The sequence below is a fragment of the Lissotriton helveticus genome, chromosome 3_1 (assembly GCF_964261635.1).
Source record: "Lissotriton helveticus chromosome 3_1, aLisHel1.1, whole genome shotgun sequence".
In the NCBI taxonomy this organism is placed as follows: Eukaryota; Metazoa; Chordata; class Amphibia; order Caudata; family Salamandridae; genus Lissotriton; species Lissotriton helveticus.
In genome coordinates, this window is record NC_136061.1 from 1260659204 (window position 1) to 1260676439 (window position 17236).

The window sequence follows — 17236 nt, forward strand, 5'->3', positions numbered from 1 at the left end:
TCTCTAAAAGCGTCATTTATGGCCGACTGTGTAGATACCATTCTTCCTGTGCTGTCCCTAATCTGTGTAATCACCGGGGCCTCAGGGCGGTCTCGTACCAACCGAGCCAGTAGAGCACCCGATCTGTCCGATTCGGCCTGTTGTCGCCGTAAGAAGTCTTTGTGATCAATAACTCTTAGTGTTTCTAAAAGCTCGGCGTGCTCTATATTACTCAATTGTAATTCCTCCCTGCGTTCGGGCCCTCACCCACTGCCGACTCCAGGGCCTTTAGGCAATCCTCTACGTTACACAGCTTTCTGTGGATTTCCTGCTTAGCACCCACCGTCTGTCCTATGGCTGCTCCCCTTATCACGGCCTTCATAGCGTCCCACACCGTCAAGTTAGAAGTCGCCGAGTCCCAGTTCTCCCGAAAGTAATTGTCCAAGGTGTCCGACAAGGATGTGCGGAAGGGGCCGTTCTCCAACAGTAGCGGATTAAGTCGCCAGGTTGGCACTGGAGATGGCACCCGTCCCCATTGCAGGTCAAGTGTCAGAGGTCTGTGGTCAGAGAAGGTTTTAGCCAGGTAGTCTGGGGACGTACATTTAGACACCAATGAGTTACTACACAAAAACCTATCTAATCGGGTATGTAAGGCATGCACCGGGGAATAGTAGGAATATTCCCTGTGTGTCGGGTGTAGTGTTCGCCATATATCCGTCAGTCCCCAGCCCTGGAGCCAGGCCCTATAAGAGTCCGCCAGTCTGTGTATACCCGTCGTCTGGAGGGGGGGGATGCGACCTATCCAGATCTACGTCTAAAACCAAATTCCAGTCCCCCCCTAAAATCCAAGGGATGTCCACCCAATCAGCCAGCGCTCGGCCCACCCTCGCAAGGAATGTATCTTGTTCAAAGTTCGGGGCATATATACTGCCCAGAACCACTAGTGTGCCGTCCAGTATACCTTTCACCAGGATATACCTACCCTGGTCATCAACCTTTCTCTCTAGTTCTACAAAGGGAGTACTGTGTCTCACCCAGATGGTAGCCCCTCTGGAGAAAGCAGAATATGTTGTAGAAAATACAGTTCCTCTCCACTTCTTCTGCAGTGTGTGTGTCTCAGGTTGTGTTAAGTGGGATTCTTGTAGGACGACTATATGGGTATGCTGCTGGAGTAAGAATGCATGTACTCTGTGCCTCTTTTGTATGGCGCCAAGTCCCCGCACGTTCCAGGTTGCCAGCCTGTATTTCCCTATAGTGTCAGCCATACTCGGTGAGAAGTGCCTCGAGAAACAATGCCCTCATTTGTAGCACAAGTAATATCTGCAATAACCAGAAGACGTACTTCTGCCCACCCCAAACTTGAACTCTTCTGGCGCAGCTAGAAAACATTGCTGTGCCGAACCATGAAATGTAAACCATAACAAACCAAACATTGGTGCATATGCCTTCGGGGGGTTGGCTTAGCATGTACCTTGTCCACGTAGTCTTACAGTTCTGCGCTGCCGGCTCAACGGTGCCGCCAGGGAAGTCTTTGCATGAGCTATATTTCTTGACCACCTCCTGGGGCGGGGGATGGAGGGGGGGGCGGGCGTGCCCTGCCCTTTCTACTATCAATCGGTAATCTCAGCTTGTAAGGGTCTATTATGACAGGATAACAAAGTGCATCTATCATGAGAGGGACGCTCAATGCCGTAACGTGGGTTCGACCTCCAAGTATCACAGAATAAACACCTCACAATCATACAAAGGACCCGCACCTTCTACCCCGCACATCACAACCCCATTCAAGTCACCATCAAAGGATATCAGTAGGAGACAGAGTCACAGACTACTCCGTGTTGGGCAGTTACTCCTGTCCATTATCCAGGAGTTCGTCCGCCGCTCTCGGCGTCACAGTCGGAAACAGGACCACGCTGTGTTCTGAGTCTGAGTGTAGTGTACTGTCTTCCGTATCCGTGTTAATTATTTCGTGTTCATCTCGAAAGGAGCCCACCATGTTGACTGCTATCATCTGGTCTTCCTTCTGCTGTGCGGTAGAGGGGTTGCGTTGTCTCGGCTGCGCAGATAGTGTGGGGGAGGTTCTTCTCGTACGATCCAAACCGTTCATGGTGCTGCTGGATGATGCCCCTCGAGTTGCCTCGATGTCCATCACCTCCAACCACTCCTCCACGTCAGTAGGGCTCTCGAAGAAGTGGGTCTTGTTGTCATAGATTATCTTGAGGCGAGCCGGGAACAACAGGGCGTACCGCAAAGTAGGAGGACCTTTGTCTTTGTACTTGATTAGTGTAGTCCGGGTATAGTGAGATTCGCTTGTTTTCATATTCTATGACCGATTTCTCCCGGGCTTTCTGAAGTAGCGTGTCTCTGTCCCGATAGTTAAGGATCTTGACGATCGGCGGTTGCGGCGGCTGTCCTGGCCTAGGCCTCTCTGTAGGAATCGGTGTGCCCTTTCCACACAGAAGAGCGGTGACAGGCCCTCTGTGGTGACATGATCACGGAACCACTGCTCCATGAACTCCATTGCGCGGGTTCCCTCACTGCGTTCCGGAAGCCCAATGACGCGGATATTATTGCGTCGATTACGCCCTTCGGCATCCTCCACGCGTTCCATTAGGGTTGTTACTTGGTCTTGCAGTTGCTTGATAGAGTTAGTTTGATCTGCCACTGTTGAGGTTATCTCCGCCAACGTCACACCCTGGTCCTTCACTTTGTCAGCCAATTTGTGTGGTCGGCTTTGTGTGGTCGGCTTTTAATAAAGAGAGATTAGTAGTGAGGACGCCTAGTTGTGTTTCCATGGCAAGTCTGGAATCTCTGTTCTCTTGCAGAATCAGGTCCAACTTATCAGCTTGCTGATCCCCAACAGGAGCCTAGTCAGGTGTTGTTAGTGTGGATCCGTCCAGTATGGCCCCCGGGGCTTGTCCCGCAGCCATTGGGCCATCTTTCCCATCCAAGGTTCGAGCCCCCTTCCGGACCATGGTTGCCCCGGCCAGGTGTATTCAGCGACCGGACATGGGTGTCTCTTCGGTTGGTACCCCGGGCAGTCACTCGGCCTCACCAGGCGGCGCTCTCTCGCCGGATCTCTGGGCACTATGAACGTGATCCACCGCCCGGCCCGGGAGGGGGGCCCCTTCGGGTCCCCCCCACCGTGGTTCTCGTGTCCTGCTCGTTCTGGCATCCGCCTCGGGGGGCCAGCCAGGGAGGGGGGAAAAATCAGGTGCAGTGGCGCCTTCTTACTCTCTCTCTCGGGGGCGCAGCATGGGAATTCAGGGAGCCCTGATATCCCCCACAGTGTCTGCGGATAGTGTCCACCCTTCCAGGGCCAGGCCACGTGGGTTCTCAGTGCCGGTCTGTGATCGATGATGGCTCCACCTCAGGCCATTATCGTCCCCAGGAAGGCCAAGAGATGTGGGGAGGGAGGAAAAAAAAGGGGGGGAGGAGAGGTCCGGGCACAATACCAGGGATCGCCCTCAGGTGGCGGCCCCCCTCGTCCCCTACCCCCCACCGGTCAGTCGGTCAGGGTCGTAGGGTGCTCCGCTCTCGCACTCTCCCCAGAACTCTACAGTTCAGTTCCGTCCAGGGCAGTAGTCGGGCGCAGTGCGGTGCTCAAAGTAGTAAATCCCCGGGGGGGGGGCTGCCCCGCCGTCACTGCCCACTCCCCACGCCGCCGCCGGGGTGCTCGGGTCTTCAGTGGTCCGTCCCGGGGCAACTCTGGAGTTTCCGGCCGCAGGTGCTACGCGGGTCGGGCATGCCCCAAACTCTAGGTCCCGGTCGCCTCCGGGGGAGTAGGCCGCATCAGCGCCAGGCTCCGTCGAGTGTTCCCCTCAGCTTACAGCAGCACCAGGGGCTTCTAAAATGTTCGGGGGGCAAGTGCGATCAGGTCCGGCCACTGTAATATGCCAATCAGCCCCGTATAGGCTGTTCCGGAATGCGGGCAGGCCTGGCCTGTCCCAAACTCGAGGTCCCGGCTTCTCTCAGGGGTCCAGGCCGCATCGGCACCAGGCTCTGCCACTCCGCTCCCTTGGTCACCAGAGTCTCCAAACCTGGCCAAAGTCGCCGGGGAGGCCAGCGCACAGAGGGCCTCCCCCTCCGAGATGTTATTCGGCCCCGTGGAGGCCGTTTCAGGATATCGACTTCCCAGCGGCACGGGAGCTCTAACAAACTCCGACCACCATCGTGGCCTGCTAGCCACGCCCCCCATCGTAAGGACAACAATTAACTCAAATTCCATCTGCATGATTATGTAGTCTGAATGAAGCCTAATGTCCAAACATACAAAGCAAAATCATACCATATACAACAATGTGATCCAAGCCTACCCTCTAAGTGGAAGTGGACACTAACAGTAAAAACAGGAACATTTAATAAATGAAAAAGTAAAACAAAAAGACGGGGATGGGAATTGCCACCCCTGTGCCACTACCTCAAACAGCTTTTTACAAGTAATGTGGTAAAAAATTTAGATAGTTGGTAAAGTGGACATGCATATTCAATTATGGCCAAGTGGTGCGGCAATGTTCCATTTGGTCTTGATCCCAATCATTGATTGTTCCAGCTTATGGGCAGTTGTAATACTAAAATTAAACAGTGGGCAGGAGTAATCCAGCAATGTTGTGGAGTGAAGTGACACTTACTGCAATGGGCCCCTGCGAGTCCGTAGCATACCAGGAAACAAACGGGAGCCGAGGATCTCTAGCTAAGAGTGGGGAGAGACAGCATGCTCAATGCTGCTGTCGCGTACCAGTCGCTTGATCGTATAGGGAGAAGTATAAGTTTAATGCAGGCCCACTTAATGCAAGAAGGCACTAACAATCGAAAGAGCTCAACATAGGAAAGTGCAAAAAGGCAAAGAAAAGCAAAAACATGGAGGGGAGTCGCCCTGCTACCTTCTACTTCAAGCTTACAGCATAGGTTGTGTGGTCTACAGGTAGCGATAGACTAAAAGACATAAACTGGCTGAGGCTTGGTTAAGCCACACTGCATGTTCATTGCCTATGAGCAGCTATGACCCAAAAAAGATGTGGGCAGTAGGCAGATTAAATACAAAAAATCATGTGGAGCTAAGCTCCAGCATGACGCTTACCTACAATGGGCCCTTTTGAGTCTGTATTACACCAGGATTGAGGATGCTGATGGTAACCACTTCTCTCAATGTAAGGGTGGGAAGAAGCGGCGCATACAACATGCTTGTTACTACGGCCCTAGTTATGAAGGGAAATGCAGTCCCTGGCTGGCAGAGGGGTGAGGGGGCTTCTAAACGTCATAATAAAAGGTGAAACCCAAAGAACCAGCATTATGTTAATGGAATATTAAACGTTTGTGAATGTCAAGTGCTGGTAGCAATAACCAACATGGACATGGGACCCCATAAAAATGAATACGGAAATGCTAAATACTAAAAGTTGCTGCAAAATATAATACAACATATAACAGCCAGTCCTAGTGAAATATGGAGATGGACTAACCGGCTTCAGCGCATGTCAAAAAGTCCAAATCATGTGTGTGTAAAATGGCATGACTGGAGGAACATCGTCCATAAGGGAAACACAAGTAAAGGGGGGATGATACGTAGTAAATTGGCCCCATAGTTGTGCATCATGTCACCAAAATCACTTAATGAAGGAGTCCGTGTATACTGGGTTCGAGTGCACTGTGATAAATGGACAGAGCTTAATATATTGTTATGTGTACTGTACAGTGAAAATTTAAATGTGAAACTAAATGTTAGGTGGATGGAAAAAATAAAATGAACTACACTAAAGAATTATACTGAATCTCATCATTAGGACCAAAAAGTACCTTGATGGGTCCCCCGGGCCTCTTCTGGCCTGGAGAGGGGGGCTCCACAGCCCTCCGTCCATCTTATTATCTTAACGGCCCCAAGGTATGGGATCCCCGGGGCTTTGTAGAGGCTTGGGGAGGGAGGCCACGCGCTGCTCTCCCCTTATATTAATGGTGCACATTTCCCCAGGCTCAGGTCCTCCCGGGGGGAGTGGAGGTATTTTTAAATTTGCTGCAAAACATTTTATAAACACGTTTTGGCCCCCTCTGGGAACCCACCGCCGGACCTAGGGGTCAGGGTACCCCTACCCGGCCCCCTTGTGTCATTTGTTTTACTTTGTTTAGGACTCAGGACACAGTCCTGAGTCCTAAGAAGGCTGCCACCACTTCCTGGTTGAGGGGTGATGGCAGCCAATTAGATTTAATCTTGGGATCTGTCGGGATCCATGGAGGCTTCGTGTCTGCAGGTATGCAAAGTATTTTAGCATTAATTGCTCAAAAACGAGTTAACAGATATACAACAAAACACAAAAAAATTGTCTTTCTGGACCAAGGTCTAGGTTTCTGTTAAATTTGGTGTAAATACATTCAGACGTTCAGGCTGTAGCTGCGTCTAAAATTCTCATGGACATATGAATGGAGAAAACATGTTTTGGGACCCTCACTTTTTCTCTTTCCCTGCTTAACAGATCACCCTGAAACGTTCTACGTGCAAACGAGTCAAATAGTTGCATTTTAAATTTTTTTTTATGAAGATTCCACAAATGGCTCCAAAGTTATTAGCAACAACAAAAAATGCAATCCCTATGGAAGCACGATCCTATCTATAACTACCCAGTGGCTACGCCATTAGTAAATATATATTCATCTGAAATGTTAAATTGTGGTTAATGTTTAATGTATTTCTTAATTGTTTCAGTTTGGTTATATTTGAATGATTTATATATATACTAGCAGCCTGTCCCGACCTTGTCCGGGAGCTTTCAGGCTTCCCCCTAACCCCGCCTGCCCCGACATTGCCCAGCAGCCCGTGCCCCGCCCGCCGCCTGGCCCGACCCTCGCCTGGCCTGAGTCAATGTAGGTGTTAGTCCCCGCCCCCCGCCTTCCCCGCCCCCCGCCTGCCCCGACATTGCCTTTTGTAACTCCCCGTCCCCCGCCTGGCCCGACACCCGCCTGCTTACCTCAGCCGCCGCTCCTGAGTTGACAGCTCCTCGCCGCGCTGCTCCTCACCGCCTGTCCGCAGCCGCTCCTCCCCCGCGCCATGTCCGCCTCTCCGCTGGTCGCACCGCCGCTTGCCTGTCCACTGCTCCTCACGTGAACGCTCCTCCCCCGCGCCATGTCTGCCGCTCCTCTGATGCTGATGATATATATTCACTGAAAAAAACATAGGTTTCAGCCACGTTATAGTTAGGAATTAGCATTTAAAAAACCTTAGAAATTCACTGAAAAAAACATAGGTTTCACCCATGTTATAGTTAGCTGGACATTTCTCTCATTCAAAACCATTGAAATTCCCCTGTTATAGTTAGTTCAGCTAACTATAACTCGCGCGCCCGCAATGCACTGCTGATGACGTCACATATTACATCACTCATCATATGGTCAGTGACATCACTGATGACATCACTGATGACATCATCCACTGAATGTGTGTCTTTCTGAAAAATAAACATTTTTATATATGTATATCTAAAGGTCGATGGAAGAATAAATGGGTAAATAAGTGTCTAAATGGATGGTTTTTTTTGTAAATTTAATTGTATAACTGACTTATTAAGTGTATCTTAGTGAATACATGTATTAGCGAGTAATGTTTAAATATGTAAATATCTGTATCAGTGTCTCACTTTGTGTATAAGTGGCTGCATAGGTTGATGAGTAGCTACACGAGTGTCTATATGGGTTATTAGTTGGTTTTTTGAGTATCAGAATGAGTGTCTGTATGGTTTGGTGGCGGGTATTACTTAGGGCACAGATGCATGAATGACTGACTCACTGTTTGTATGTGTTTTGAAGACAGCATGTGTGCAGGACTGTACGGGTGGATGAATGTGTGTATGGGTGTGCTAGTGAGTGAATGACTGCCTCAATAGTGTCTTTATGAGTAAGTACATATGTTTTAAACTAGTATATGTGAGTATTGATGTATATAATTAAGGATATTTGACAGTGACAGATTGAAAAAGTTCCTGTATAAATAAGTATGTGTTTCTATAACTGATTGTTTAAGAGAGTAAGTATGTGTATGTTTCTGTAAAAGTAAGTGTAGTGGTGTGTGTGTATAGCTGTATATGAAAACAAATGGATGTTTGATAGTTTATTTGCCTGTGTGACTATGTGTGCGAGTAACTGTATGGATGAGTATCGGTGTGTAACAGGATGTATCGCTGTATGAGTACATATGATGAGTGAGTACATGTTTAAGTGACTATATGGAACTGTTGGTGGATGGTTACGTAGATGTTGGAATTACTGAATAGGTTGTTGTAACGGGTATTGGTATCTCCATTTGTTTGAAACTTTTAGTATCTATTTTTGAATGTGTGTATCAAAGGTTATATTAGGGTGAGAGGAGGTCTGCCACTATTTCACAAGGATGATGTCATCAGTGATGTCATTTGAAATGTCATCAGTGATGTCATGAGAGATGTCATTTGAGATGTCATCAGTGATGTCATCAATGATGTCACTGACCATGTGATGAGTGATGTAATATGTGACGTCATCAGCAGTGCCATGCAGGCGCACGAGTTATAGTTACCTGAACTAACTATAACGGGGGAATTTCAATGGTTTTGTGTGAGAGAAATGTCCAGCTAACTATAACATGGGTGAAACCCATGGTTTTTTCAGTGAGTTTCTAAGGTTTTTTTAAATGCTAATTCCTAACTATAACGTGGCTGAAACCTATGGTTTATTCATTGAATTTCGAAGGTTTTTTAAATACTAATTCCCAACTATAACGTGCCTGAAACCTATGGTTTTTTCAGTGAATATATATATGCACTGGAAAACTAAACACCCACTTCCTTTACAAAGAAATGGAAAGTTTGCATCTCTGCAACCTCTCTAATTTTTCCCCTTAGTCATCTTCCACTCAACACAACAACCACAAATACACACACCTACTTGCTACCATTCTTGCCTGAGCTTATCAATTATTCTTCTTTAATTCAAATTCAAAGTGCAGGCCCTTTATTCAGCCTTCTAGGTAACTACTACCAGTGAATAGCAGTGGGTAATTTGCACACTTCCGTCCTTTCTTACGTCTTTTCTACCACACACTGCGGCAGGTTTACAAGCCCCTTGCGCCACTTTAGCATCATTTTTCCCACGACCTTGTAAATCTGCCCAACTGTGTGTACTTTATGCACTAGCTTTCTTCCTTAGTACTAGTTTCTCTTGCTCCCACTGCGGAATCCAACACCCTATCTGTGTAATGACCTGGAAATCCAAAGATCCACTTCACTGACAATGCAGTGCGTAGTTTGTGTCTCTCCAACCTTTCTTATTTTTCACGTTTTTCATCTTCCACTCAATCTACACATCATCCACACATACACACATCTAATTGCTGCATTCCTTAGCTATGATTATCAACTATTCTTCTATTTTACATTCATATTCAAAGTGCAAGCCCTTTATCGAGCCTTTTTGTTGTAACTACTGTTCCAGGAATTCTGCTCATACACAGAACTGTGCATAAAGACTTAGCCCCTCAGTGAATTACAGTGTACCAAAACCCACCTTACTACACAAACCCCCTACCAGACTAGCAATCAGTGACTCATTGGTTCTTCGCCCTAGAGCGAAAACACCAATGACTAGTCAACCCAGAACATGCGACTTAGATTACATGAAGTAAAGTGGATAACAAGAACAATCTTTCAATATAGTCTTACACCAGTCCAAAACAAGATGTAAATAAAGACACGTGCAACTTTGAAATGTTTATTTCTAACGCCATAATCTCATGCACAGTACCTTAGAAAATACAACCAAACATATTATCAGAAACAAGGTTGTCAGCATTGTTACTATTCTATGAAATACAAACGGAAAAAGCATCCTATAATGCTAAAGTTAAACAAATTTAAAATATACCTACATTTCACCCTCCCTACCTAGCAGATTAGTTTATAACTACAGAAAGTCTCATAGGATTACATGGGCAGACCCATACCTCTGGTACTCAGCAGTAGTGGATCACATTCAGTGCTCCACAAACTGTCAAGATACGAATGTTCTCCAACTGTGTGTAACTTTGCCTCCACAATGCATTATGAAACATGCAAGTATCAGAGGTGGCCACAGCTGCATCTGTATCTTATCTTATCTTATTCGGGATTTGTTGAGCGCACGGACACCCAGAGGTTTCATGGCGCTGAAAGACAGAAGGTGACTAATAGAGACAGATGGTAACAATGCTCTAGCTGTGCGCTTGTTTGAATAGCTTGTTTGAATAGCCAGGTCTTGTATTATGGCTCGAACGTGCGAGGATCATTCTGAATAACAGACACAGTATTCAAGATAACCTTGATGTTCCATGCTCTCACTATACACACAAAACTAGCGAGGCAGTTTACAAATCTAGCATACCAAATTATTCTCATATAAAGCAAAATACTCAGCCTTCTCTAAACAATATCACAAGTACGTGTCGTGTGCAAAGCAGAGCAGGAAAGCAAAAATAGCGTGTAAGCTTCTAATAAACCCATGCTAACTTAACAGGGTGTGAGTGCAAGGCTCAGCCCCACGGCACCCTTTCTTGATCAAAGCACATGATATAAACGTGGGCGAATTAGGAATGCAGAGTCCAAGCCTAAAAAGCAGAGTCAAGTTCACATTTCCAAAAAAAAGTTATTCGCTCTTTGATAGAAAGTAGTAGCTAAATAATAAAGAATACGTAGAAAAATCAAAAAGTCTTAATCCAACAGCGTGTAAGCACAGTATGTAGCAACAGCCTCCAACAGGAAGTCATTGTTCTCATCTGAAAACATTTCAGCCATCCAATGTAATAGTGGGAATGAACATACATGTTCCTCAACGACCGGAGACTCTATCACCATCGGAGAAAAACTCGGGTCATCTTCAATGTAACTGCGTGCCAAGAACTCAAGCGCCGCTGCAAAAACATTCCAACGTCCCATTATTCCATGTGTCGCTGATAAAGCCGTAATCCCGCCGCCAGAACAGAGCACGTCATGAACCACTAAGGGGCTCATCAGCTGGTCATAATCCGCGTTGGGAGACACCGTACTGCAGAGACACAAATCCAGGGCCCAGTCGAAATAGCAGCTCAGGCAATGAAACACAGGTTGAACGCATGTGAAAAAGGAAATTCGAAACGATAATCCATAAGCTGCACTCAATGTAGCCAAAGGCAGCGCTCCGTAATAACTAATCATTCGGTTGCGAACCATCAACAGCCGGGACATATTATCGTCAGCTGCAGGATGTGCATCCATATTTATGTAAACAAATTAATAAAAGCACACCTGCAACTAATGTGAGTATTAAGCGCAATCCACCAAAGATGGTGGAAAAAATCGAATGAAAAAATCACAAAAAGACACCATATATACTTTCTACAGAAGTCACCAGGCCACTGCTTCTAACTTTAAAAAAGTAAGGTAACCCCGTAGTCAAGGACACATTAAAGATACTCTAAATAAACTCCCCAAAATTCAAGAGCACGTCTGTATTTAATAAATCATGGACTTCTGTGCGGGTGTTTGCTACATGAAGGACAAATGTTTCTGTACCAGATATAGGAGCGACCTCTTTTTGAGGCAATAGCGCTCTTATACGACTTATTTGGTTGACTCTGCTTTCAAGGTCGAAATCGACAGCCAGATGGAAACATCCAGCTTCCCATGCAGAGGAGTTAACACAACTTTTTTTTAATCAAACCACACGCTCAGTTACCGTAATCATGTAAGAGATGCCTGCTAACATAGCACAACAATCTCCATTATTTCAAAATAAATAACTCCCATTTCCAGTAAACTGAATGTTGTTATGATAGCAGGTGTCGGACTACCTTTCAAAACTCAGTCCAAATTAGGCGCATTTGTATACAAGAGCCATTCAATTGTATCTATCTACAAATTAAGTAGTGATCTGGTACTATTGTGCAATCCTCGCCATTCACATAGACTTCTTTTCCCTCCCTCAGACACCTATATGTAAATGGTAATAACCAAGCTTCATGCAGATAAGCGCTCCCTAAACATCCATATCTGCCTACAGCATAGTATTTCATGCAAACCTCAAACTTAACCAGGTTAAAAAATAACGTTATGATACTGTGGATAAGCCACATACCTGAATTGGATCTCCAATGAGTGACCACTTCTAACCATTCTCATAGCGCCCTGTGCTCTGATTTGACAGTGAAAGAGTGATTGCACCTTAGTTTGTACTGCTAATCATTCTCAGCATACGCTACGAATACCCTTTGACGTTACACGTCGCATCAAAGCTTCCGTGTGACGTCATGTACGGCGCCCCGTACAAAAAAGACGCAAATGTTTTTAATTGTTTAAAAATATATATTCATGTATTTAGTGAACATACTAACAGAAGACTTAATCTAGGATAATTATGGAATCATTTTTTTTAAAGTTTTAAAAATCCTATATCACTTCTATATTGTATGATACGCTGTCATTTTTTATTTTTAAAAAATTAAAAATTTACCCTAAAAATCCATGTACGACCCCCTGAGCAAACCTAGAGAGTCAGGATATTTCTACCCTGCCCCCTTTCCTTATTTCTCAACTTTGTTTTACACTTTTTTTGTGACTCGCTTCTAGCGACGAACAAAATGGCTGTCAACACTTCCTGGTTTGCAGTGTTCACAGACAGTTGAACTCGTGCTTGTAATATACAATATGTTTATTAATATATTACAAAAGTATAGCACCGGATGGCACACACCACCCGGGAAAAGAAAGCGGCAAATTTAATACCTAAAATCTGGAGAGGTTTGCTTGGCGAACTTGAAGAAAAAGAAAAAAAAGTGCACTTGCAAACAAGGCTGCGCATGCGTAGAGAGTACAACTGATGCAGGAAAAAAAACAGAAAGTTTTACATACTGTCATAGAAATATAGCTCTAAAAATTGCCCCCGTAATTTGTCCCCCCGGGACCTAATGAATAAAACGGACTTCTAGTTTTTTTTCACCTTTTCCACGCGTACAAGTACTGCACATGTACCCTGCCATTTTTTATTTGAAAAAAAATAAAAATTGATCCTAAAGATCCATGTACCACCCCCCTGACCAAGACTATAGGGTCAGAATGTTTCTACCCTGCCCCCTTTCCTTATTTCTCAACTTTGTTTTACTGTTTTCTTGTGACTCGGCTCTTGCGACAAACAAGATGGCTGCCAACATTTCCTGTTTTGGAGTATTGACAACCAATCAGCATGCAGCTCCTGCTCGTAATTGTACGTATTTCCGTGCGCGTACGCCGAGATTTTTCTTTTTTAAAAATAAAATAAAAAAAGAGCCTAAACATCCATGTACGATCCCCTGAGCAAGCGTAAAGGGTCAGAATGTTTCTAGCCTGCCCCCTGCCCTTATTTCTCAACTTTGTTTTACTGTTTTCTTGTGACTCGGTTCTACCGAGGCACAGCATGGCCGCCAACACTTCCTGGTTTCGAGTGTTGACAGACAGTTCACAGCCAATCAGCATGCAGCTCACGATCGTAATTGAACGGATCTCCGTCCGCGTGTAGAACTCTGTCTCTAGATATCGCTATGACTTTACTTGTAATTTTCTCAGAAACTACTGAACGGATTTACACCATTTAACAGAAAGCACAATCTGCGAACCGAACTCTACCTTTCTGCCAAATTTGGTGTAATTCCGTTCAGCCGTTCGCGCTGTAGCTCTGGCTAAAGGTCCCTATGGAAAATTGCATGGGGAAAACATGTTTTGGGACCCCCATTTTTTCTCAGCCCCCACTTGACGAATCAACCCCAAGCTTTCAGGGAAGGAGCGGAACCGAGCAGGCCATTTTCTTGGAGAAATTCACGATGATTCGTCCACCGACGCCAAAGTTATTCCAAATAGAATGTTGCCGATTTCCTAAGGAAAGTAGGTCCTAACTATAACTACCTACTGGCGACCGCCAGTAGGTAATATATATATACATACATATATATATATATATATATATATATATATATATATATATATATATATATATATATATATATATATATATATATATGAACCAATTCTCGCCAGACACCAACGGCGCCACCAACTTCCCTGCCGGTAAGAAATGACGAAGAGTAAAAACCCAGTCTGGTGCCAAACGAAGGTGCTTTATTCGTGCCTTTTAATGCCCAGCATGTCCGCCATGACGCGTTTCGCCTGTATCCACAGGCTTGGTCACATGATGTGTTTTGTTACATCAGAGGGAGGAGGTACTTATAGTAAACATAGAAGGCGGGTTTAGTTCTTCCACCGTTTTTTTGTGTATTACAACTCGCAACATGGAAACTATAAAAAGACTATGGCTGGTAGTACATTTTACAATTATAATAACAGAATAGTCCCTAAAAATTTCTTCCAACCTCTTACATATTTTATACAATGTAATAAATATGTGCAAATTACGCAATATTAATAAATAAATGTATAATCATATTCTATAACATTATCTATATACACATTGCCATCTTTTTACTTTGTATTATCATTTTTTACACAAATTTCCAAGTGCAAGAATTATCCATATAACATAATATATATATATAATTCAAATATAACCCACTCATTCTTCAATACACCTTGTCATATATATAAAACATATTTAAACTTTACAGAAACACATAGTCACTGGATGATGTCATCAGTGATGTCATCAGTGATGTCATTTGAGATGTCATCAGTGATGTCACCAGTGATGTCACTGACCATGTCATGAATGATGTAATATGTGACGTCATCAGAAGTGCATTGCGGGGGCGCGAGTTATAGTTTGCTGAACTCACTATAACGGGGGAATTTCTATGGTTTGGTATGAGTAAAATGTCCAACTAACTATAACGTCCCTGAAACCTATGTTTTTTTTCAGGCAATTTCTAAGGTTTTTTAAATGCTAATTTTTAACTACACCGGGCCTGAAACCTATGGTTTTTTCAGTGAACTTCAATGTTTTTTTAATGCTATTTTCCAACTATAATTTGCCTGAAACCTATGGTTTTTTCAGTGAATTTCAATGGTTATTTAAATGCTAATTTCTAACTATACCTACAAAGTGAGGATATGTGAAGAAAGAGGAAGAAAAGCGCAGAAAGCAGCAAGACAAATACAGAAAGAGGCAACAGAAGTCCAGAAAGACGAAGAAAAGTGCAGGAAGAAGAAAGAGATGTGCAGAAAGAACCAACAAAGGAGCAGAAAGTCCTCCTGTGCCCCCAAATTTTTAATGACGGTTACTGGTGGTAACTGACTCTGACTTACCAAGGACCGGAGCCAGTGCTATGCTAAAAGACACTTAGAATACAGTAGAAACACCTGCATATACTAGGGAACACTATGCGTTGGGGTACCCCTGTGATTAGCATGACCTCCTCTGTATTTGACAGGAATTAGTGCCTGTGTCAATGAATGATAAAAGGGGTACTGAGTGGATGATTAGAGTACTGCAAGGAGAGTGCATGGTAAATTTATAAGTGCTTGGGTTTTGGCGGAATGAATGGATAAGTATATGGTGCTGGCTGGGTGATTGGAGGACTGCATAGATAGAATCAGGGAGATTACTGGACTGCATAGGTAGTCCTCAAGGTATTGCAGCAGTGCATCTGTTAATAACTGGGTCATTGCATGAGTACATGGGTACTGAGTGGATAATTAAAGTACGCCCCTTTTAACACCTCTCTGCAACACAACTCTGTGGCACTTACTGGAGGTACCTGGTGGGCTAGTTGGACCCCAGGGACAATCAGGATTCAAGGGGACTTAATCCTCGAACTTAAAACGCCCCACAGGGCGCGTTTGCACACTTGTCATATCAGGCCACACACCCTCCCTGCACCACTGTACAAACTCATCCCGTAGTGTGTTTCAAGTTGGGGATTAAGTCCCCTTGAGTCCTGAGGGTCCCTGGGGGCCAACTAGCCCACCAGGTACCTCCAGTAAGCACCACACAGCTATATTGCAGAGAGGTGTAAAAAGGGGTGTGGCCTCGGACCACCTCCTTGCAACCCAGCCCTGTTGCGCGTCCTAGAGGTACCTGGTGGGCTAAATAGCCCACAGGGACTCTCAAGATTCAAGGTAAACTAATTCCCCACCTTAAAACGCAGCACGGGTGGGTTTGCACTGTGGTGCAGGGAGGGGGCGGGCCTCCGGTAATTTGCTAGTTCCTTTATTTTCTTTTTCCTTTTTTGGGAGGGGGGCTTCATGGCCATCCCTTCCCTTGGCCATTTTTCCGCCCGGGGACCCCATCCCCCGAGGCCTTGCACCCTTTAAAAAAAATATATATATACATAGTGTGACCGCGTGGCCCCCCTCCCACGGACAATTATGATCCCGGGCACCCCATCCCCTGGGGCCTGGCCATCCGTTTTAATTATTTTTTTTCTAAGGGGGGCAGCGTGGCCCCCCTCCTCAGGCCAATTTTCCAATGGGGACCATGGGGGGAGCCCAAATACCACCACGGTCCCACTGGCTACTCGCCTCCTGCAGGAGCCGGTATTGCTTTTCCACACGGGGAGCTGATAACATGCAGCTTTTATGGAAAAGCAATTCTGCTTTGGATTTTGGAAGCGAGAGCAGGTTTCCCTGCTCTCTCTTCCAAAATCCAAAGCAAGTTTGCTTTGGTAGGGCGGGAGCTGTGCTCCCACCCTATCTTAGCAAACAGCAGCGTCCCGGGGGTGGGCACCCTGGGACACTGCAGGAGCCGGCCCTGGGGGGGTGGCAGTCCACAGGGCCATCGAAGACTCCAGATGCGGGGCCACGCGACCCCACTCCCAATGTTTGCAAAGCCCCGGGCAGGTGGAGGTCCCCGGGCTCGGGGGTCCATAATGGACCCCAGCATTTACATAGTTAGTGCTCCGGGGAGGTGGTGGTCCCCGGAGCATGTGGGGAGGCTCGAGCCCCCAAACACATGTCATTTTGTTTTTTAAAAGAGAACCCCGGGGAGGTGGCGGCTCTACCGAGTCACAAGATGGATGCCAACACTTCCTGGTTTGGAGTGTTGACAGCCAATTATAATGAAGCTCGTGGTTGCGAGGGGTCGCAAATCCACCGCTGCCCTAGATATCGAAAGTTTTATTTTTTTAGTTTCCCAGCAACTACTGAACGGATTTACACCGTTTAAAAAAAAGGTCGCTTTCTGAACCAAGCACTATCTTTTTGCCAAATTTGGGTAATTCCATTTAGCAGTTCGGCTGTAGCCCGTCTGAGAATTTCCTATGGAAATTAGCACGGGGAAAACATGTTTTGGGAGCCCCCTTTTTTCT

At 45.5% G+C, this 17236-nt stretch overlaps 1 long non-coding RNA gene across 1 annotated transcript in view; it reads left to right on the forward strand.

The window, feature by feature from the left end:
* Positions 1-17236, forward strand: part of LOC144824931 (uncharacterized) — a 336736-nt gene that overhangs the window by 318604 nt on the left and 896 nt on the right. The gene's annotated exons all lie outside the window — the stretch shown is intronic.